At 38.7% G+C, this 23630-nt stretch overlaps 4 long non-coding RNA genes across 6 annotated transcripts in view; 2 read left to right on the forward strand and 2 right to left on the reverse strand.

Annotated features, from left to right (window-relative positions):
- LOC148726371 (uncharacterized) overlaps positions 1-13937 on the forward strand; it is a 447217-nt gene extending 433280 nt beyond the window's left edge. The window contains exons 1-3 of one of the 3 annotated variants that reach the window (XR_015989483.1): positions 11646-11834; positions 12397-12454; positions 13020-13937. This is a non-coding gene — a long non-coding RNA (uncharacterized LOC148726371). Of the gene's footprint in view, positions 1-11645; positions 11835-12396 lie in introns of those variants that run through there. The other 2 variants (XR_015989484.1, XR_015989487.1) reach the window with 2 other exon arrangements.
- Positions 68-3712, forward strand: LOC148726396 (uncharacterized). The gene is made up of 2 exons (XR_015989498.1): positions 68-195; positions 3331-3712. It is a non-coding gene; the product is annotated as an uncharacterized LOC148726396 (long non-coding RNA).
- On the reverse strand, positions 2552-3414 carry LOC148726397 (uncharacterized). Its single transcript, XR_015989503.1, has 2 exons — positions 3313-3414; positions 2552-3176 (listed from the first exon to the last, which is right to left on the reverse strand). It is a non-coding gene; the product is annotated as an uncharacterized LOC148726397 (long non-coding RNA).
- LOC148726398 (uncharacterized) lies at positions 3838-5551 on the reverse strand. The gene is made up of 2 exons (XR_015989502.1): positions 5283-5551; positions 3838-5184 (listed from the first exon to the last, which is right to left on the reverse strand). It is a non-coding gene; the product is annotated as an uncharacterized LOC148726398 (long non-coding RNA).
- Positions 13938-23630: the final 9693 nt, after the last annotated feature.

The raw sequence follows: 23630 nt of genomic DNA on the forward strand, positions 1-23630 counted from the left end.
TAGGGATAAAGGATTGCATGACCAGCCTATTTTAACCACCTCGGTCGAGAGGGACTGAGATGGAATGATAGACACCTCATGACGTATTATACTTATTGGTAGTTGGGAAGCTACGAAAACATGCCGATTCATCCCGATGACTTGAGTGGAATATTTGTTTGGAAAATTGCGTCAAAACTTTACACCCGAGAAATGGTAAGTACCAATTTATTGTTTGATGGTAGTATTATAAAACTTTTCGCGCAATTTTAGGTAGATACTTCCGATATTTAAAAGGTGCCAAGGTATTTGGTAGTTTTGGTGGATGTCGGGCGTGGACATCCACCGAAACAGTGATCAAAATCAACAACAGTACTTTTTGAATTTTATCTATGGCCAATGTTAGACCTTAAAGGAAGAAAAAGAATTATATTCCTCAAAACATTAGCAGTTTACGTTCTGGCTAATTATATCTTATAATGCACAGTTGCTGACCAAACGTTCATAATGAAATCATAGGACATGAAATTAGATTAAAGTGGTTTTGGTGGATGTTTCTCTCTCCATCCACCAAAACCACCATCATGACAATTTCTGTTACTTCCATTAGAGAGGAATGGTTTGACCTGCTACTGGAGTAAATAACCACAATTTATTTCTTTGTACATAGATATTTTTGCAAAGTTCTTAAGTTAGCAGCTTTTATTATTGAAACCATAATCATCACACGGTGTTCAATGTAGAATACAAAAGGTCTTGGTGTGGCAATCATGTACTCTTGAAATATGATAAGAGAGAGTTTTTAACTGATTTAACAGATGTTTGCAACAAAATTCCATATCCAGAAGTTTCTTCCTCTACCTCCTCTAAAATCATTAGCTTTAAATACTACAAATCAGCACATCAGTAATTGTTATCAGGGGTCTGAATATCTTACAAATCTTTCACATTGATTTCAAGTAACCTATTTCACTTGGATGATTAATTATACACTCAAGATGTAGAATAGTAATAGTTTAATATTTGTAGTGCGCAAATTCCATTTACATATGATCAAATGCGCATAACAATTATAGAATATAATAATTACATCAGATAATAAATTACAGTAAGACCCTTATCAAATTTACAAAACTAATAAAAACCTTATCTAAATTCTCAAAAAAGAATGAAAAAAATTGTAAAAAAATTGTAAAAAACTATTAAACCATGCATAATTCAATCCTAATTAAAGGCTAAATTAACCCATTAACGTCCAGTGCGCCCGTATGCGCCCATGGGGACCCACACCCTTTCTACGCCCTGTGACGTCATCAATTTTAACTCTGGAGCACGAATTCGAGCATGTACTTGAACGGGTTGAAAATATCTTGCAGACGATACCAGAATGAGCGCAATTGAGTGGAGGAGATTGGAGAAATAGCCAAAAAACCGTGTCACTTTGACTGGAAAATCTGCACGAAGATCGTGTTTCACTACCCACCTACCTTTCCGAGCATGTGCTTTGAAAATAATGAGTAGTTTCTGAAAAATCTCTACACCAAAATGAAGCCTACTCAATTTCCAGCAAGTGAGGAGAAACTTTAGGCAAGGAGAGGGGAAAAAAAGGGCAGGAGAAAGAGAGAAAAGTAGAAGTCGTAAGTGGGGCGTGACTTTTCAACCCAAAAACTATGTCCAAATTTTGCTCTCTGCGCGTGCCTGAGATTTTCAGGCCGCCATTTTGCATTTGGATCGAAAGGCCGTCGAGTGCACGAGCTGTCAAGTGGTTTTTGGTAAGTTCGAGCTTTTAAAACCCCAACAGTGACCCGAAATCTGCTGGACTAGCTTCAAAACACAGTTTTCCACAAAAGCTGCGGCCGTTAATGGGTTAAAAAGATGAGTCTTTAGTAAAATTTTAAATTTACTAAAATCAATCTCGTTACGCACTTTATAAGAAAGACTGTTCCAAAGTTTAGGTGCTACACACATGTAAGCACGATCACCTAATGTTTTCTTTGTTATGGCATTTGGTGCTTGCAGCATGAGACCCTTATTACTAGATCTTAAGTTTTATGGTCCATTCTGCTGCAACTTAACAAGATCTTGTAAATAGATTGGACCATGTCCATTAATTGCTTTGAAAGTGATCATGATAAATTTGAACTGTATTCTAAACTGAACAGGTAACCAGTGCAGTTCTCGTAGAACTGGTGTGATGTGACACATCTTTGGGATATTAAAAATAATCCTTGCTGCCGAATTTTGAAAGCATTGGAGCTTAAATAATTCTCTAGCTGGTAAACCATATAAAATACTATTACAGTAATCTATCCGTCCGATTACTAAGGCATGTATCAATGTTTGTGATGCTTTCTCATCTAAGCATCATTAGCTTACATTTTACAAATTATTTCCCCTTTTAATTTATGGATAGACAGTGAAAGACCTATGCCACTTTGATCAATACAATCATAATATACCATGTATTTTGTGATAAATTATTTACCACAACATAGGACAGTTGTTGCTGAATGTTTTTTGTTTGATTGTTTGTATTTTTTTTTACTTACAACATCCAAAACAATGGAGAGGATAAATTTAAATGGAAAATTTTATTAGTGGTTAAAATGAAAGAACATTGGAAGATCAAATTAACTTTATTACCCAAATTAACTTTGATTTCTTGCTTATGCCAGGCTCCTAATATTCAAAGGCATTATTATTTTTGTGTTCTTTTGTGTAACATAACTTGAAAAATAAACACAGAGAAAGGCAAACACAAAGGAATAAACTTGAAGCTAAAGCAAAGTTTAATTTGAGCCATAGCTGATTGAAATACTGAACACTTAACCCATTTGGTAAAGTTCATGTATATGTCAGCCAGCTTGTCACAAGTCTTCCCTCTCTCCTCCTAAAGTCTCTATAAAAAAATTTTACTATGTGGTCCTGCCATGATGATAAGTATATTACAGCTCCTCAATTTCCTTCTCTCAAAACAAAGTAACTCTGAATTTAATAATGTGATGGACTTGATAAAACTCTACCAATAACTGGCTGCTACTCGTAACATTAATTTCTTGATATTTAAACCAAACTGTTTTGAAGTTTTAATATTCTGTGATCTTTACATTTTTGGCATTGCCATTTCCTCTTTGAGTTGATTGCCCACTCTTGTTCTCCCCCCTCTTGAGTGAGACTTACTTCCTCATCCAACTCATCTATAACAACAACAACAAAAGAAAGCGGTATGGTAAAATCAAGGGATGTCTCGCCAAGGAGGGGCAAAGATCACAGATATACCATAATCAATACGCTATAAATTAGAACCCTAATGCTTCATTTTGCAGTGATCACCTTCTTTTTCATTTTCAGACCAGACTGGAACCTCCATATGCGTGTTTCCTTGTTCTGAGTGGGGACAAAAGAAAAAGGAATCAGCGTTGTAAACTTTTCTCCTCTTATCTGTTTTTATGTTGACATTTGCCGGGTCAATTCTTAAAATGCGGTTTTTAACCGTAGCTCGATACATGTGCGCGCGCAGGACAGATGTCCTAGGGAAGTATCGTCGGTTTGTGTCTTGTGCTGATCATCTCGAAACAAGACCACTTTCACAAAGATTTTCAAATGCCGTCTCTTTTCATATATTTCCTTAACTCCCCCCGCAACAAGCTCGTGGATCCTCTTGATGATCTTCTCATCTAGGGGTTGAGATATTCCAGCGACCTATAGAAATAAAAAACTCGAACTGTGAAAATGCTCGCTATTTCAAGTGGGAACGCCCTAGTAATACACACCTGTACGTTATTTACTCCTTTGCCATTTTTTTTGTACTGTGAGAATGTTTGAAATTGTACTTTAACAACAACAAAGAAAACGAAATCATGGCAAAAAATGTACAGGCACTTTTATGTCACACTTTGACCGGCTTGCCCGCCGCGTACTTTTTTTCATTGACCGTTGCATTAATTCGTGTTGAACACTAAGTTACCTCGCCAAAAAAGTGATTCTGATGGTCTGTAATGAGAGTTAGTTCAATGTAAATCCTTCTTTCGTATTTAGCGATCCCTTGTAAAGCTTTTCGCAAATTTGTAGACGCAGTCTCCCTTCTCTTTTTGCTGTCTTCTTGAATCTGAAAGACTAAAAATCATACATTTGAAGGAAAAAGATGGATGCCTTGTAACAGTAAACTGAATGCCTCTGATGCAGTGCACAAATAAGCTTTTCTCGCTGCTTCAACTCAACTTTTCTGTCAGGTTTTAAAATTGATTCACGGCGTTTACGTAGATGAAAAGACAACTTGGTGCTGGCAGTGTGTTAGCTTTGTTTGACCACACTAACGTCGCAGACACAGAGAAAAAAACATCAGGAAGCTCGAAGTGTCTTGAATAATCAAAAACGAGACCACCCAGTTTCGTTCCAGTCAATAAGCAGGTGATTATGTAGCATGAATTTTGGACAGTGATAACGCTTATCGGATTTATTAAACCGAATTCGTTCTGTCAATACATGAGTGGAACTACCTTGTGCGCTCCAAAAAATAAAATTTCTCGCATTTTTATCTGTACTTTGCAGTCAAACTTCCGCGTGTCTTGAACGAGAAATCTTTTCTTGAACACGAAATTTTTGTGACCAGCCTTCTGTAAAAGACAAGTATATCAGCGTGAGATGAGTGATTGTGCATTTCTTAAGCTGTATATTTTTTGGAATATGAAGAAACAGAAGTGTCATTGCGTGATGCCTTGAAAGGTAAGGAGCCGACATACGACAGCTTGATAGAAATAAAAAAGCGTAGAATTGCGTTTATTTTCTCTTTTGTCAGCAGCATACGTCAGTGAAAGGTTTTTATAATTGGTAAGTTCTAAACCATCTTCAATTTAGCCGAGATTGAAGTGTTATCGCGTTTGTCATAAAAGTATTCTGAGATCAATGTCATATGACCCAGTGATCGATGTGTATCTGACCTTTCGGGTTCACAAGCCATAGGTGACAGTAGTAACACCAATGTCGCGGATGAGAAATATATGTGAATGTGCAGTACAATATTTCATTTACTTCTTCTGCGTCTTTTCGTTTCCTTTTCTCTCCAGCTTTTCTATCTTTGCCGTGCTGACAATCAAACACTTTCCTTCTCAAAATTATGAAAGGCACACCATTAAAAGGAATTTTTTGTACCTGTAATGTCTCGTGGATCTTCCCAGAGTATTTTGTGACTTCTGTTCGAGTGATCTGTTGTTAAATTGTGATGGAAGATAGGATCAGTAGAGCAAGGACGAGAGTGATACAAGCTAGCACGACGTAACGCTTCTAAATATATATGAGCATACCTGTGTTTCCGAAACCTTTGTCAGCCTTAAAGCAAGAAAACTTCGTCGTCGATCCTGTTTCGAATTCCCCAATGAGTTTATACGCCTCATCAACAGAAGTTATGTATCCAAAATTATCCTCATCTCTACCATCAGGCAAATTGTTTACGCTTTAAAATTCCCGCCATATTGTTTCTGTTTGTTCTTCGGGTGTTCGGTTATGTCTCCGCGCGGATTTCCGAGAATCTTCGGTTATGATTTGCAAGTTGTTAAGTATTCCACCTCAGTCCCTCTCGACCGAGATGGTTTTGGTGGATGGAATCTAATGCTGACCATTTTAAGCGGCACGCTATCACGCGAGGAACTCAATGAAGAGTAAGTCTCTTACTCTCCAGGTGTGCGTGACATTTGAGTAATATTCATTTCATGCATTACAAAAAAGACTTCCTCTCAATAGTTGTACCCCGAAGATACATGGAGATCCCGACATGGTGCATTTGAAGGACCTGGCTGTGATAAAAAAAAAAAAAAATTGTGCAACTGCAATTGAATGTTTTCACAATTTAAAAAACGATCAGCGAGAAAAACTGACCAAGAACAATGAAAAAAAATGCATGTTACCCCACCCTCTGTCACGTGACGTGTTTAAGGCAACTATCAAGGATTTTCACGCATGGCAGAAATTCAAGTGTGCACATGTTAGACCTGGAAGGAAACATGGATATAAGTCACACTGATCAAGGTGTTTGAGGACAACTAAGCCGCGAAAATGAATAAAGGAGTTAATTTTAAAAAAATTTGGTTTTATCGAGGTCATAAGAGGAGGTAGGGGGAAAATCGAGATGTTGGCCGGGATAAATCGATTTCAGTTATCTTAAGTTAGCTTGGGTTGGAATTGCGATTTCCTAATGTTGTTTCTTATTCCCGAGGTTAGTTTGAAATTAAAAGAACAAGTCTCATCGCTGTTTCCCAACACATTATATGAGCTAAAGGCGACCAAGGCGCACTGAAAGAGGATAAATGTTATCATTTTGAGCCATTTTCCGTGGACAAAATGCCAAACACCGCTGAAAGGGAATGTGACATATATGTGCAAGTAAGCCATGCACATTTCGGACTACCGCCTTGCAACATAGGTAGGTTTTTATGTAATATATCAAAAACGAGGGCGAGTGCTTCATCACGGGTTCCAAACACCGAGAAACAGATGAAAGCACGAGGCCGAAGGCCGAGTTTTTGACATGTATTCTCAAATGAAACAATAAGAAATTATGTAGTGAAATTATGTATGAGACCTCAACTTGTCAACAAAACTTCGTGTAAAACCCGGGTTCCCCTCAGGTTTAGAACCCCCGCGAGTCTTGGTTTGCCAACATGACGAGGTTACTAAGCCAATTTCAACGGTCGTTGTGTCGTGTTCAAAAAGGACTCGGATGTCTACAAACGTTTTAACGTTTCACTGAGGACACGAAGAGCCGTCTGGCGTCGATCATAGGGCTGAGATTGTGTGGCTAGAGAATCGAAATGAAAGTTCAACCTTTGTGTTTCCTCAAGTGGTTTTTTGTCTCCGGCATGAAGAAATATATCCGCACAAGACAACCTTTCCTAGAGATGAGAATTAAATTCTATTTTCTGCGTCCTAACTGCTTTCTTGATGCTTAAATACAAAACATTCACACTCGCTATGAATAATAATTTTTAGCGCAATCTATAGCTAATTACAAATGAATAAAAGAGTGGTGCGTACTGGGAATAACGATCTAAACAAATATGACTAATTGCAATATGCAATGGCATATTGCAACACTTTGCCCTTCAATTCTGCGGTGGATCTGTGGCCGTGGGTACATTTTAGCTCGGGATTTTTTACTTCGTTCGGGAGGCTGTCTGGACAGAAGTGTTCGGCCTTGTCTTCTCTTTAAGAAGAGAAAATTAAGATTACAAAAAAACCATTAAATCAAGTGAAATCGGTAAAATAACGAAACCAGGAGCAAGCAATACACGTATGGAATAAGGTAAGCCATTTTTATTTAATATTTTCACTTTTAACTATCTCTATGGCTATCTTGTAGAAAATTCCATACAAATCCTTCTAAATCGATATGCAAATTGTGTTCCTTGTGTGGTTCTCAAAGAGAGCTTGGGCTGCCTGTGGTTTAGCAATCACAAAAATAGGAAATCCATGTCAAACTTAGGTACTATCAAAGGAAGAGAATGTTACCAAAATGCTGGCCAGCATGGCGTGCAAGGTTCAGTGCGAGGCATGAAGACAAACTTTTCTCATCTATAAATCTGCCGCAGAATTCTGACAGGCCTGGAATACATATAACTCCGCTTGTTCAAAGCTAGTTACATATTATTATGCAAAGTTTCATGTACAATAACTCTGGATTTAATGATCTTGATTCTTGGATTTTGGGTATTTCATAAAAGATATCCAAGCCAGTAAATTGTGAGGAATTTTCGACCCTTCTGCCTCCCCTTCTGCAATGTTGTTTGCAGCCAGTGCCCTCACGCTAAGTTGCCCATTGCCTTGACCACAATCTTTTCCCATAACCTATCCAGGCCAGACAATGAATAACATGAACAATTAATAATGAACAGTTACAAATTAAAAGTGGAAACAACTTTAATTAAAAGAACACCAACTGTAACAAATGCAAAACAATGCAACAATGTATCTGTAATATTACCATGGAAAAAAAACCTGAGAGATTTGTCTGTAACCAGGTTTGGTTGCGTTTTAAAATATCCGTATGGTTCGAGTGAAACGAACAAGAACGACACGAGTCGAATACCTGTGCACCGTGTATTGATTTCTATACAGCGAGCGCCGTAGTCGCCACCAAACTGGTTTTGTAAAGCGCCTGAGGTGTGCGTTATCATTCTGCGGAGGTGGACGGTCACTATTATTCTGGATTTCTCTGTGACTTGAGCTACGTCACAAAGTGACTTATTCCTTTTTTTTTTCAGCATAAAACATGGCCTCCTCGTGCGAAGTTGGGGAATGTCTCGGTTTTCACCTCAATGATGTAGTAAGATTTTTAGAGAGTGGTAACCACGACTGCGATACCTTAGATTATGCAATTTTCCGATTAGATTGGGTCTTAAATGAGCTTGCGAGATACTTGGACACTGAAGGTACAGGAGCGATAAACGCACGCGGAATGGACCTCGTTTGCGAAGCGAGAGAAGCGGTTATCAACGCTGACCATAGTAGAGGTGCATTTCAGGCAGCTTGTATTTTTGCTGGAGGAAAAGATTTCGACTCTGACCTTTTGGGAAAGGTTCAGGTACCATGTTTAGTTGTTCGGTAGCCAGAAAACAGTGACCTGAACTTTTCAAGCACCCGGTTTTGGTCATGACTCGAACTGGATACAGAGTTCGTCACCACTGTTTCAGTCCCTGTAACAACTCTTCCTGCAGTTGACACAGCAGTGTCGTCAGACTCTCCATCTCCACCGAGGAAACTAGCTGCTTCTCTCAGAAGACTAACAACCTTGTCAGTGTTACCGTTCAAAAGACATCTCGCAAAACCAAAACTAAAAAACGTCCAGCCGTCCAGTTATTAACCTTCCAGTTCGCGCGCCAAGTTGAGTGACCGCCCCCTTCTTGTATTTGAAGTAAAACCGCTGACAACGCAGCCCAGGGAGTTGAATTTCGCGAAATTCAAGAGATTCAATTGTGACAAATTCACGAAGCCGAATTCTGCAAAAATTAAGCCTCCCTATTCTACGAGAGTGGCAATTCTAAATTGGTCACAACTGTAACTGTTAGCGCTTTAAGGTGTAGTTAATGTAATTGTAATTTCCTTTCACGGAAAAGAGACGTCCACAGTGAAATGAAACGTGCTACAATAAACAGGAAAACAGTGCCATAAAATGAAAAGACAGTTATGGCGGGGATTATCCCTCATAGTTTACAACAGTGCTCATCCATGATTAATTATTACAAACCGTACAACTTCATAAAAGGCGGAATTGCGACGTTAAAACTCGTGGAAGCATTACAATAAGTTATAATGGCGTAAACCTGAAAGTGATCAGCACTAAGAGGACTACATTCAAGATAGTTTTATTACATTAAAATCCATTCTTGGGTTCATGAATTATTAGTTAGTTTGAAAACATGGGCAAGCAGGGAAGTGCCCCGGGCCAGCAAAAGTTAAGGGTTACTTGCCCAAAGGGCAAGGTGTAATTCAAATATTTTTCGACCCCTGTTAGGTGTGTGCTTCTTTCCTCTAATCTATTGATATGTCAGATCAAGATCTCGAAGCAAGAACTACATCTATTTACAGAAACGCATTAACAGAGCTAGAGGGCACTTTAAGTTCAAATAGGACCAATAAAAACATTGGTGACCTGCATGGTGCAAGTGTCTGCACATCTGCCATTCGCGATCGCGAACGTGCCTCGGATAACTTCAGGTGAGTAAATAATATGTCATTTATTAAGCTTAAGCTGAAGGTTCTTTATCTGTGAAAAAGAAAATTGTAGCCTGAAGAACAGGCGTAATTTTTTGGCGTCTTTTAGGCATACAGGCGAAGCTTTCTCTTCCCCTCGCGCGCCACTCGCGCTTGGCATTCACCACGCTTTCGCCTCTGTTCGCCAAAATACGCCAGAAAATTACGCCTGTTCTGCAGGCTACAATTACGTTATTATTCTGCGGAGGTGGACGGACACAATCATTCTGGATTTCTCTGTGACTTGAGCTACATCACCAAGTGACTTATTCCCTTTTTGTTCATTTTGCCGCGGTACTTACGTTAGTCCCCGCGTTTCATTCAGAGATTTTTGTATTTCCAATTTGTCATGGCATCAACTTGTTCAAACGTCTTTTAAAATCTCCATAACTCTCCATGTTAACAAACAACGAAAAGCACTCAAAGGCGATTTTGCAAAAAAAAAAAAAGCAAGACCTTCAATTCGTTCTTTCCGAACCGCAAATCCGGCCACTGATATAGGCTCCGGCCGTGTGCCCTCATGTTTACTCCTACTTTTGTGAGCGTAAGGTTCAACATTCATGTCATACATGTATCTTAGAATTATAAATTTTTCACAGCACAAAATTCAAATCTTATCAAAAGCACTGCAAATAATCAAATTTTTCATGCACCACTTCATTCGTTATCACTTGTCCAAAATTAACTTAAGGGCCAATATGTAGATGACAACAGATTCTGCATGCATAAGTACTAACTAGGAAACTCAGGTAAATATGATACACCATGTTCTGAAGATTTCCCCGTTTTAAATTTCATGAGAGCAAGAATTTACTTATTTTTATGAAAATCCGTATTAACAGGACGACTGCAAAACGTTTTAACAAAGCAATGACTACGTATGATGCACGATCCTCGCAGTAAATAGCGCTATTTAAGCAATAGCGAAAATCAGACCTGAAAAAAATCAGGCCTGTACGGGATTCGAACCACTGACCTCTGCGATACTAGTGCAGCGCTCTACCAATTGAGCTAACAAGCCAACTGGGAGCAGGCCGTTAAGTTGATCCGTAATAAACCCGTGAAAGTGATAATCAGATACAATGAGATATATGAAGTTCATATATTTTGAACTGTGGTATTAGATACGTATGATGCACGATCCTCGCAGTAGATAGCGCTATTTAAGCAATAGCGAAAATCAGACCTGAAAAAAATCAGGCCTGTACGGGATTCGAACCACTGACCTCTGCGATACTAGTGCAGCGCTCTACCAATTGAGCTAACAAGCCAACTGGGAGCAGGCCGTTAAGTTGATTCGTAATAAAAATTTAAGATAGCTCAAACTATCTCAAATTGATTCCACACGCGAAAAAAAAAAAAAAAATCAACCAAACAAATCCCTGCAAACTTGACTAAGTTGAAAGGAAATAGAAGATTAACTGATTTTTTTCAGGTCTGATTTTCGCTGTTGCATATATAGCGCTATCTGCAGTAAATGGTTTGAACCCGGGGGTAACATGTGAAGGTGTAGTCTGATCGTCCGGGTGAGTGTAGTCCTGAGAAGGACTGTTGTCGGTGGTAGTGACTGACGTTTCGACAACCTGTGCGGAAGTCATCATCAGAGTCAAGTGAATGATTGTTGTCAGTAGAATGACAACAATCTACTGACAACAATCATTCACTTGACTCTGATGATGACTTCCGCTCAGGTTGTCGAAACGTCAGTCACTACTACCCACAACAGTCCTTCTCAGGACTACACTCACCCGGACGATCAGACTACACCTTCACATAGCGCTGTCTACTGCCAGGATCGTGCATCATACGTATCTATAACCGCACTTCAAAATATATGAACTTCATATATTCATCATATCTGATTTATCATCACGGGTTTATTACGAATCAACTTTCGTTTAGAGTATACATCAATGTATTTTTGCAGGGGGGTAGTTTTTTATTTTTGAATCAGAGTTTTAGCCTAGGTATGTCTAAGTTTCTACACTTGTTGTTTAGTCTTGTGATTTCTTACTTTAAGAAGTAACTAAAGGTAAAATTTTTTGAATTGTATTTTTATTACAGCCATGCAATTGAGTCTGTAAATGGAAAGTAAACACAAAATAATGATGGTAAGAAACGAATTGCTTGCACTATAAATTATTGAAAGTAATCTGCACTCTCCATATTTGTTATTTTTAATTGACATGCTTTGCACAGGTGTTGTGTGATAAGTGTGAATAAGACTGTGCAGCGAATTAGCTCGTGCTGCAGCATCCCATATCCAATAAATTCAATAGAAGAGCCTTCGGTCATTTCACGCCTTATTGGATCTTGACACGTCCTTAAAAGAAAAGTTGCTTGAGACATATTTTTATCGTAAACATTTATGAAGCTTTCTTCTGATATATAGTTTGCTAAGATTTTATTGAAACTACTGTAGTGTGCAAACAATTTTTTTCCTGAAGGACACCCGCAAAAGTGGGAAGTAACCTTGAGCTTGTCCCTTGCGATTAAGTCATATCATATAAATCTGCCCTAAAAACGAAAAATTTACATTACTTTTATATAATGAGGTGAATACTTTGACACACAGTGGCTTTAGCCTCTGCATATTTTCTATGTTTTTCTCTGAATACCTGGGAGCCGAGCAAACTGGTAACCACCCATATTCTCTCGTTCTCTTTAAAATAGGATTGTTGATCAATTTTTGCTGACTTGGCTACCATGGCTCAAGATGGAGGACCACGTGGTGAGATAAACTAATTTCTTCTCTGCCATCCTGAGAGGGTTTCTCATACTTTCAGAATAGAACAGAATTTTGGCTAACCTAACAACTCAACAGGAAATCGTCCCTTTTAAATTGAATGTTCTAAGGGAGTTCTAGAAGTTACTTTGAGGTTTATCGCCTATCATGAAATAAAACCAGTGAACAAGGCTGTTGTGAATTACACACAACTTCAGATGAGGGTGTCTGGCGTAGTTAAGTACTGGTGCATTTCATCCCTGAGAAGCAATCAAACTACTGTTTTCTGACCTATAACATTACTTAAGAATTATTAATCAGTGACTTAGGTATCAGGCATATCAAGGAATATTGGCACTCTCCCTAATGGTTCATGTGCACATTCTGGGGTGAACGTTATTGTATCTCTAGTATGAACATTGGTGGTGATATTTTTGACAAAGGCCATCACTGGACGGCCATGTTTACGGATTTTGAAGGAAGTATTAAACCACAGAGGCTCAGGGCTAAACAGCTTTGTAAAATGTCGTATATTGATATTACTAAGTGATACATATCTTATGTTTTGAAGAGCATGTGATTAACATGGACTGGCTGGAACAAGAAATAGTTATGGAAGAGCAGCTGGAAAGAGAAGAGAAGAACAAAGAAAAAGGGAGGAGCAAACGAAAAGAGAGAAACAAAGAAAGGGAGAAGATCATTTTTCCGACACATACCTATACTTAAGTTATCCCTTTTAAAATATTCAAGCTATATATCTATTTTACACAGTAATTCCTCTTTTTTTCAAATATGTGAAATCATAATCTCTTGGAAAACTACTCTATCAGGGATATAAATTTAATGTATATTGTTTCTATTTTTATTTTTAAGTGAGCTTAATGATCTTGTTTATAGGAAAGCCATATTAGTACGTCAATGTCATCGGAAGACATTAAATATTTGGAAGAGAAACTTAAAACTTGTCCTTTGCTTACATATATTTTTCTTTTGTGAAGCCCTACTAAGTGACTATTGATGTCATGTTAAGTTCTCCTTCGGTTCCACAAGTAAACAGGCAGCACGTTGGAATGGGACGACAGTAGTTCATCCTAAGTCACCAGGGGCTTCTTTTGCATGAACCCTTAAATTATTCTGTTACAATGTTTTATCTGGCGGTGAATAGTACCCGTGGGCCTCACGAAGACGTTCACTTTGCTTGTCAAGCAAAGATAAATCAAGAGTTTGCCGTCAATATATGCACATGCATAACTTTTGAACTTTAAACTTTTGAACTTTATTTTTTATTTAGACACGGTAAATCTATCAGATAAAATAATATGCACATGCATAACTTTTGAACTTTATTTTTTATTTAGACACGGTAAATCTATCAGATAAAATAATAAAACAATCTATTATTACAATTACAATCTACTTTAATCTATGTAAACATGATCTAAAATTCAAAAGTGAAATAGAAAAAAATAAAGAAATTCTGCTTTACATAGATGCCGTGTGCGTTTTGTCGATTCAGACGAAGAAATTGCGACAACCATTTGGAAAAGATTGAAGTGATTTTGCTTGCTGCAATTCAGGGGACAAGCTATTCCAGATAACCGCACCGTTATAGCTAAAGCTATTTTTTGGAAATTGGTGCGGGGCAATGGAACAGCTAGTTTGTTTTCAGAGTTCCTTAGATTATATGGAGGATCATATTTAGTGAAAAGAGAACCAAGATAGTCGGGCGCAAGACCATGTATAGATTTATAGACCATGGTGGCCACTTGTACTTGTCGCTGAGTGTCTAACCGTCTCCAGTTAAGTTGCACAAAAAGAGGATCAGCGCTTGTGTCATAACCGGAGAAGGTCAGAATACGGGCAACCCGGTTTTGCAACTTTTGGAGCTTATTCGAAAGACCCTTGTTACAATGCCCCCAGACCTCGCTGCAGTAATTAAAGTACGGTTGAACTAAGACACTGAAAATGGACTCAAGCGTTGTTCGATTAACTAAAGGCCTAAACGTTTAATTGCTCCAATGCCCGATGCGATTTTCTTGGCTATTTTTTCAATGTGCATATTCCATCAAAGGTTTTCGTCTATATGCACACCCAGAGATTTGACTGAGCTAACTTGTTTAATTATGTCACCACCTATGATTAGTTTAGGGGAAGTATCGTAGGTACCTATCCTTTGCCGCGATCCAATTAACATGAATTCAGTTTTAGATGAATTTAGAGTCAATTTAACATTGGATAGGTCGTGATTCATAACATCATTGATCATTTCTATGTTGTTAGTGGCAAAGGTCAGGTGAGTATCGTCGGCATACATACGTGCATCTGTGTATACAGCGACTTCTGGGAAAATTTCCCATTGCCTGAAGACTTTTTAACGCTAAATTGACTTAAATTCCAAGGGTGTGAATAATATGCAGACCCTTTTCAACAATCGGAACATCACAGTGGTGAAACATAACACCAAAACTTGCATACGATAAATCAATAATGGGGAAGGCTACATTCTCTTTTCCAGCAAAATAATCTCAAACTAAGTGATATTTGTCGAATAATCCTAAGGCTTTGTGGAGGGGATCCTACAAAGTACCGGCTAAAATTATTGACTTCACCCGGGGATAGCCTTCCGTCAACTACCCCCCGACCCAAAATTTTCTTACGCGAATAAAGGGTGCACTTCCAGCGATCTAACTTACAACTGCAATATAACTGTTTATCCCTATTTCCATGTTTTGATTGCATTCGAAAATCAAAACAATTTCACAGCTCGTACTCTGCATGTGCAATACATCCAAACTTGACATATCCATTCTTAACCCCTTTTTCCATTTGAAAAAAGAGAATCAAAACAATTTCACAGCTCGTACTCTGCATGTGCAATACATCCAAACTTGACAGATCCATTCTTAACCCCTTTTTCCATTTTTCACTGAATGTGGAAATTCTCGTAAAAAGGCAATAAATTCTGACAATTTATCCAGCAATTAGATTATATCCTAACATGCCAAATCCAATCTTCACCCCAACTTTCCACTTTCTCGATCAACTCTAGAAACACGGGGTTAATTATAACAATTCATCCGACAAGTGGATAATATCATAACTTTTCCATATCCAATCTTTACCCCGATTTGTTCAATTAACTGTAGAAAAACGGGAATCGTGAAAATTCGATTGGTTAACATCATGACTTGCCGTGTCCAATCGTTACCCCGATTTTCCATTTGTTCAACGAGTCCAGAGAAAGCCGTGATAAGTTCTGACAATTCATCACGCAAGTGGAATATAACCTTAGTTGCCATAGGAAATCTTTACCCTAATTTTCCATTTTTTTTTTCGTTTATTAGAGACAAATAAGGTAAAATCTGACAATTAATCCCACATGTGGGATATGCCAAAAATGGGGTAAAATCGGACAATTCATCCCGCAAATGAAACATATTGCAACTTGTTATGTGTAATGTTTATCCGACTTTTCATTATTTTCAGAGAATTCTAAAGAAAACACAATTCATGTCATAAAAAGAATATATTCCACCGCGCTGATTGAATTATAACTCTGTACATCCCTGATTTTCCGTTTTTTCTATAGTAAATTCGGAAAAAACGGGGTTAATTCTGAAAACTCACCTCTTAAGTAGAGTACATTTTAAGTCTCCATATCCAATCTTGAACCCGCTCTTCTATCTTTATTTCAAAGAATTCCAGAAAAAAAGGGGACGGTAAGTTATGAGAATTTATACCGTAAGCGGAGTATATCCTAAGTTGTCATATCCATTCTTTACCCCAATTTTCGAATTCCTTTTTTTTCAGTGAATCAATTCCAGAAAAACAGGACAAACTCTGACAATTCATGCTACAAGGAGATAATACCCAAAGTTCCCAAATGCCATCTTTGCTTCGATGTTGTTCCAATTTTTTTTTTTAAGTGAACTCTAGAGAACAGGGGTAAATTCTTAGAATTAATACCGCAAGTGGAATATAACCTACGTTGTCATGTCAAATCTTTCCTGATTTTCCTTTTTTTTAATGAATTAATTCTAGAAAAACGGGGTAAACTCTGAGAATTCATGCTACAAGCGGATAATACCAGTAGTTCCCTTATGCCATCTTGCTCTGATTTTGGAATTTTTTTTCAAGGAATTACAGAAAAACAGAGAAAATTCTAGTAACTCATTCTCCAAGTCGAATATATTCCATTGACTTGCCACATCTCATCTACCTTACCCCGATTTTCCATTTTTTTTCAATGAGTAGAAAAACGTGGCTCCCACTAACTCAATCTTTACCCGATTCAATCTTTACCCGATTTTCCATTTCTTTTTTCAGTAAATTCTGGAAAAACGGAGTAAATTCTGAGGATTCACGCTACAAGTGGATGACTCTAAGTTCCCATATGCCATCTTCAACCCGATTTTCCATTCTTTTTTTTCAATGAATTCTGGAGAAATGGGATTAATTCTACAAATTCATCCGCAAGTAGCTAACACGCTAAGTTCCCATATTATGATCTTTACCCCGATTTTTCATTTGATGAGCGAATTCGAGAAAAATGGGGTAAATTCTGAGCCTTCATGTTACAAGTGAATAATACCCGAGGTTCCCATATGCCCGAATTTCCATCTTATTCTTCAGTGAATTTTACAAAAACGGGGTAAAATCTAAGAGTTCATTCTCCTAATTAATAGATCCCAAGTTGCCATAGCCAATTTCCCATAAGTTCCCATATACCATCTTTACCCCGATTTCCCATTTGATCAGCTAATTCGAGGAAAACGGGGTGAATTCTGAGCCTTCATGTTACAAGTGAATAATATCCGAGGTTCCCATATGCTATCTTTACCCCGAATTTCCATGTTTTTTTTTCAGTGAATTTGACAAAAAACGGGGTGAAGTCTAAGAGTTTATCCTCCGAATTAAATAGATCCCAAGTTGCCATAGCCAATCGTTAACCCGACTTTCCATTTTTTCTTTCAATGAATTCTAGAAAAACGGGATGAATTTTGAGAATTCGGCCTCAAGTGGCTATACCGGCTAGTACCCTTAGTTCCCATGTGCCATCCTCACCCCAACTTTCCATTTGATCAGTGAATTTCAGAAAAACGAGGTAAATTCTGAGCATTCATGCCACAAGTGGATAATATCCGAAGTTCCCATACGATATCTGTCAATTTTCAATTTTTTTTCAACAAACTCTAGGAAAACGGGGTAAAATCTAAGAATCCATCCTCCCTGATGAAATAGATCCCAAGTTGCTATATCCAGTCTTCAACCTGATTTTCCATTTCTTTTTTCAAAGAATTCAGGAGAAACGGGATTAATTCTGCGAATTCATCCGCAAGTGGCTGACACGCTAAGTTCCCATATGCCATCTTTACCCCGATTTTCCATTTGATCAGCGATCGAATTCGAGAAAAACGGGGTAAATTCTGAGCCTTCATGTTACAGGTGAATAATACCCGAAGTGCCCACATGCTATCCTTATCCCGAATTTCCAATTTTTTTTTGAGTGAATTTGACAAAAAACGGGGTGAAGTCGAAGCGTTCATCCTCCCAATTAATTGGAACACAAGTTGCCATAGCCAATCTTTAACCCGATTCTCCATTTTTTTATGAATTCTAGAAAAACGGGATAGATTCTACGAATTCATCCGCAAGTGGCTAACACGCTAAGTTTCCATATGCCATCCGCTTTACCTGGTTTTTCCATTTGATCAGCGAATTCTAGATAAACAGGGTAAATTCTGTGAAATTCATCCTTAAGGTCCTTAAGGTGGAATGTATCCTAATGACTTGCCATATGCGCCATAGCCATCTTTACCCGATTTTCGATTTGATCATTATGTGAATTTGTCGTAAACGGGGTAAATTGTGACAAATCCGCCCAAAAGTGCAACAAATACGACAATAATTTAGAAACAGTACAAAAAAAGAGCAGCTCAAAACAGCGGAACCGGACCGTAATGAAATTTAGAGACAGAAGTAAAGAAAGTACAGCTAAAATCAGCGGAACCGTAATAAAATCACATCACAATCTACTATTTCAAATTTTCACAATCTACTACTTCAGATTTTTGCCATAGAGAAAAAACCTACGATATTGGAAATAAACAACTGAAGGCCAAACTTCTGTGATTGAAGGAAGACTTCGTGACGCAGACAAATTATCACAACTTTGACCTCTCAGTCGATCTCACCTCCGGCAGATCAGCGAAGCGTCAAAAATATACAATTTTATGTCGACGAACCATAATATATGATCTTCAACTATTAAAGAAAATGAAACAATTGTGAAAATGGTAAAATGTTTTCATTGAAGTCGCAAGTCGAACAATGACGTCTGTAAATAAAGCAAGACTGCAAATGAAGCGTGAACAATAACGCATCCTTTGGTCAAAAGTCGCTTTGTTATTTACGTAGCAAGTTGCTCTTCTACGTTTAGGACGTTTAGATTAGAAGAACGATACGATCACACGGCGTTAACGAAGGAGCGATAGAACTTCAAGGAAAGTAATGTGAGAGATTGCGAACAACATGTTTTCCTGAGATCAGTTGGAAGTTGCTCATACGTGTCAAATTTTCTACTTCTCCCGACCCCTTTGAATGAGCACTTTTGCTTGAAGACATAACTGCAACGGAGCCTCTTAACCAGTCCCAAGCCGCGTGTCGCTCTATAGATCACAGGATGTGATTGGCCATTGTATCACATTATGTCAGAGGACATATCTACAACAAGAGGACATAAGTGCAACGTACAACGCATCAGTAATAACTTCCCTAAGGCCCAGTCAAACGTCGAATTTCACATTCGCGATCGTCATCTTGACTTTTCTTCATGACACTAGTACTTTGACTTCAGTGGTTCAGTTTCCATCATTTCATTGAAATACGACTCACAGATTTTCGTTCTTTCCACCCTGAAGTGTCCTCTTCGTTTTCGAAAACTGAACACCTCATACAAAAGTAATTACCGCTCGACAAACAAGTACATTTTGTGTTTGCGAAGCAAGAACTACAGATTCCTTCGTCTCCCGCCATTTATTTGTGCAGTTTTGGCTGTTTTTCGCGCGGCCAAGAGCGGCCAAAGGATAAAGAAGAGCTGACAGAAAGAGAAGTCCATGCGCTGGATTTTAGCGCGGAAACTCGGATATTGTCATAGCAGCCTTGTTCCCAACGTCTCTCATCTTCCCGCCCCACCAAAGATGAGAGACACTGGGAATGAGGTTGGAGTCATGGTTGATTTTCTATCCTGTAGCTTCATGCTTCGAGGCGTTGTTTCCTTTGCCGCTTTGCTTTTGCATATCAACTTCCAAAAACTTTGAACATTCCCTAAATATTTTCGAAAATTATTTTTCTCCTTAAAAACTGTGGAAATAGGAAAATGTCTCTGACGAGAAAAAAATGCCTCGGTTTTAAATGCCGGCTCCTAGTTTTCGCAAATTTCGCAGAGTTTTAAGCCTCGCACGTTTGAGCCCGCGTTATTGACCGCATACCTTTGAAGTTATTCAGCTCCTTCGAACTGACATGGTCATGGTGAGCATTTGTGCTTTGTTCCAAATCATTCGGTACCCCTCCTCTGGATCCGCCACTGCTAAGGTACACCAAAAGGCTGCTACACCTGAATAAGATATTTTTAAAAAATGCTAAAATCCTGCCATTTCCGGCTCGTTCTTTTTTCGATCGTCTCCACCGAATAAAGGAGGTGATTTATGATTCAATATTTCACCCTAACAACAACTAAGTGGAAAAGGGAAAGGATACTGTTCCAAATTATGGGGTGCACTTAGCCCTCAGCAATTTGCCAAGCTTCCCCCTTGTAGTTTGCCGGTATCCATTCCTCCTCCCGGTTGGATAGAGGTGAGTGAAGGGTCCTCCTCAACAGAACAACGCAATGGCAGTACCAAGGATGGACACTCCACTTCTAGTAGTTTCACAGTCCAGCGCGCTAACCCATGGAGCACAATCTCGCTAGAGATTTACGTCCACCGCTCCCGGAAATAAGTAAGTTCGTGCCGGTATGAGGCGGCGTTCCATCTCAGCCCTGCAAGAGGCTTATCATCTACCTTTCAGAATCGTACTAGCAAACTCGTTGAGAATCATGATCGCACTCAAAGTAGTCCTTCGCAAATTCAATACATCAGGAAAATCCTAGTGGATCGGCGATTTTACTTTTCCTGACCGTACGAAGATGTTACCGATGCATGGAGAGATTGATTGACATCTCTCCCAAAATCTTTCACGCGCCATTCGTATTTACGAATCATGTTGCTGTAGCTAAGAAGTTAGTGGACTGGTACTGAGCTAAAGCTGTCTCGGACGTTGCCGAAGGTGAAAACTGTTTCCACATATCGCGAATGATCGCCGATCATCGCAGAATTACGGGATGCGTCGAGAAAATTAAAACGTTTCAGATGTATTGCCAACCAACTAAGACAATCAGGGATCTCGAGGTTTCGAGTTTTCTCTTGTCGTAAAAATATGGAACGTTCGCGAAACAATGAAGTAGCCAATAGTTTGGGAGTTTTCAGAAAAAAGAAAAGCACCCCTAAGTACTTTGGCCCTCTGTCACAGAAGTGCAGATTCTTACCACACGTTCGCGAGTGACAAAAGGTACAGAAAATTGTCAAATACTCGTAAAAAATTGTTCGTGGCCAATACAACGGAAAATTATGTAGAAGATGAAAATTGCCCCAGTGAGATGAAAAAGATAAACAACAAAAATGCCACATCTTTATTTTTTAAAACAAAGGTGAAACGGACACTGAGAGACGAAAAAAAAAAAGAAATCACAATCTTAGCGCTGATCTATCACGAGAACCACTTACATGTTAAAAAAGAAAAGATCAGGTTAAGACTTTTTTGAAGATCTCTGACAGAAGAACACAACTAAGACAAACAAAGAACCTATAGCAGAGTTGAACCGAGTGGGAACTGGGAGGGACATTTATGTCCCATCCGGGTCCTGCGTACCCCAGCTCTTTCCTCTGCTCCATCATCCATTTGTAAAGAGGCTCAAAGTATTCCGACAGAGCGCCAACATCTAGCGTTTCACTTCCGGTCAGCTTTTTGAGAGCTTCCGGCCAAGGTTTGCTTTTGCCCATCTTTAGCATATCCCTAAAGGTTGAAGGAAAGAGACGCCATTTAATACTAAACGTTGATATCTTCGTTCACGCGAGAGCTCTAAAATTCAGATTTGTGAAAAGCAATTCATTGCATAAATAGCGCTCTCTACTGCGTGGATCGTGCATCATACGTATCTAATACCGCAGTTCAAAAAAAATATATATGAACTTCATATATAAATTGCAGCAATTCATTTGTTACCAATGAACGATGTTTTTATGAATTCTCGGAAAAAGATTGAATCCTGTCCGTTCGTGACGTGCTATTAAGTGCACGTGGCACGTGCACCGTCATGACGTGACTCGCTTTGGGGTTTAGCTTCTCCCTCCTTCTTTTTCGGTGTTAACTCCTCCACCCCCAGATCTCATTAGTAATTCTCCTTACTGTCTGCCATACGATTCTTATGATTTAAGTTCAGAGAATTTTATGTGTGATCACCCAATAATCCCCTAATTGACACTTTTCCTTATCCTCACGACTTCTCTACTTGCCACTGAAAGGAGAAATTCTGTTTTTTCACTCATGGGAGTTAAAGAATTTCTTCGACAGCTTTCAAAATATTTCTACTTGGTTTTTTGGTGTCGTCTTATGCCCAGCAGTTCACATTTGCCGGATCTCTGATTAAAAGGACAGTTGGATAAAAGAAAATTAATTTTAAAAAATTAAATTTGGCATCTTGTATGTTTTCTAATAATGCGCGCCAAACACAAAATTTCTATTTGATTAAGATTCAGTCCGCGTTCATAGCTCTCGCACATCCAGCAAAAAAAAATTAGAAAAATATGAAACGCATTCATAAGAAATAAATGACTTGAAACTTCTCAGTACAGTACACCAATAACTGAAGGAAAAAGCACATTCATAAAAGAAACACATCTTTTGTTGTCTCAATTTACCCGATCTTCTTTCCTGCTGCTTTATACTTGTAGATGGAGCGGGTATGCAGAGGCCCCTTATGTCCGGCTGCCTTACAAGCGGCCTTGTGGAACTGGAATTGTAACACGTAGCTCATAAAGTACCTGAGGAATAATAATAATGATAGAAAGAAGTAAAAATTGACTGGCGACACATTCATTGGAGAAATGTTCTACCAAATACAAAGTCTCTAGGCTAGCTCTCTTCTCGCCCGACGTTCAATTAGGAAATAAGCAGTTCAGAAAGGCATGTGACTACTGCTGCCGCATTCCACATCTTTATGAGTACCCTGTTCCGCAAGAAAAAGATGATTCAGGAATATAGTGTCTAATTGACACTCAAAAAATAATCAAAGTAAATTGGGGCTATTTTCTTATTTCATTGCAATTTCATTTTTGTGAGACTTTTGTTTCAAACAAGAAAGCATTCCGTGTTGTAGGATAATCCTGGCACCCCACCCCCCTCCTGATGGTCCCCTCCCATCCCCCGAACGTCGACTGTGAAAGGGATAAGAAAAAACTCCTTTCCCACTTACAGCATTACCCACCTGATGTATGGTGTATTAGCAGGAATGTGATACTTGCATCCAGGATCAAAGGCTTTTTCTGTCCTTTCCACAGCAGGTTTTATTCCCTGGTACTTAGTCCTCAGTTCCCACCACGCGGCATTGTAATTCTCCTCAGTGATCTTACCACTGAAAACCTTCCATCTCCATTGGTCGATCAAGAATCCAAACGGCAGAAAAGCGACTTTGCGCAGAGCCATCTTCATCAAGGCGCTTATGTCAGATTCTAGGAAATGAAGTCAACGAAATACTTTGTGAGACGACTAGACTTACGCTTAAATTCATACTGTACAGAGCTATCAAACTATCTTTCGAGCAGGCCAATTAAAACCAAACAAGAGGTGGTAAGAAAAGAGAAAAGATCGTAAGAGTGGAAGCTCGGGTAAACGATGTTAAAATTGCTGTAATGATAGAACGGAAATTCACTGTAATTCGATTTTGATTCGTGTGTGGTTCGTTAAAGCGAGGAGTTAAGAGTCGATTATTCTTCCAAACAAGAATTGCCATCTCACCTGTATCATTGCTGACCTCCTCTAACAAACCGATGTTTTTCAAATGCTGTGGCGTATCAACGGACAAGGA

Source organism: Stylophora pistillata, chromosome 7, assembly GCF_964205215.1.
Source record: "Stylophora pistillata chromosome 7, jaStyPist1.2, whole genome shotgun sequence".
In the NCBI taxonomy this organism is placed as follows: Eukaryota; Metazoa; Cnidaria; class Anthozoa; order Scleractinia; family Pocilloporidae; genus Stylophora; species Stylophora pistillata.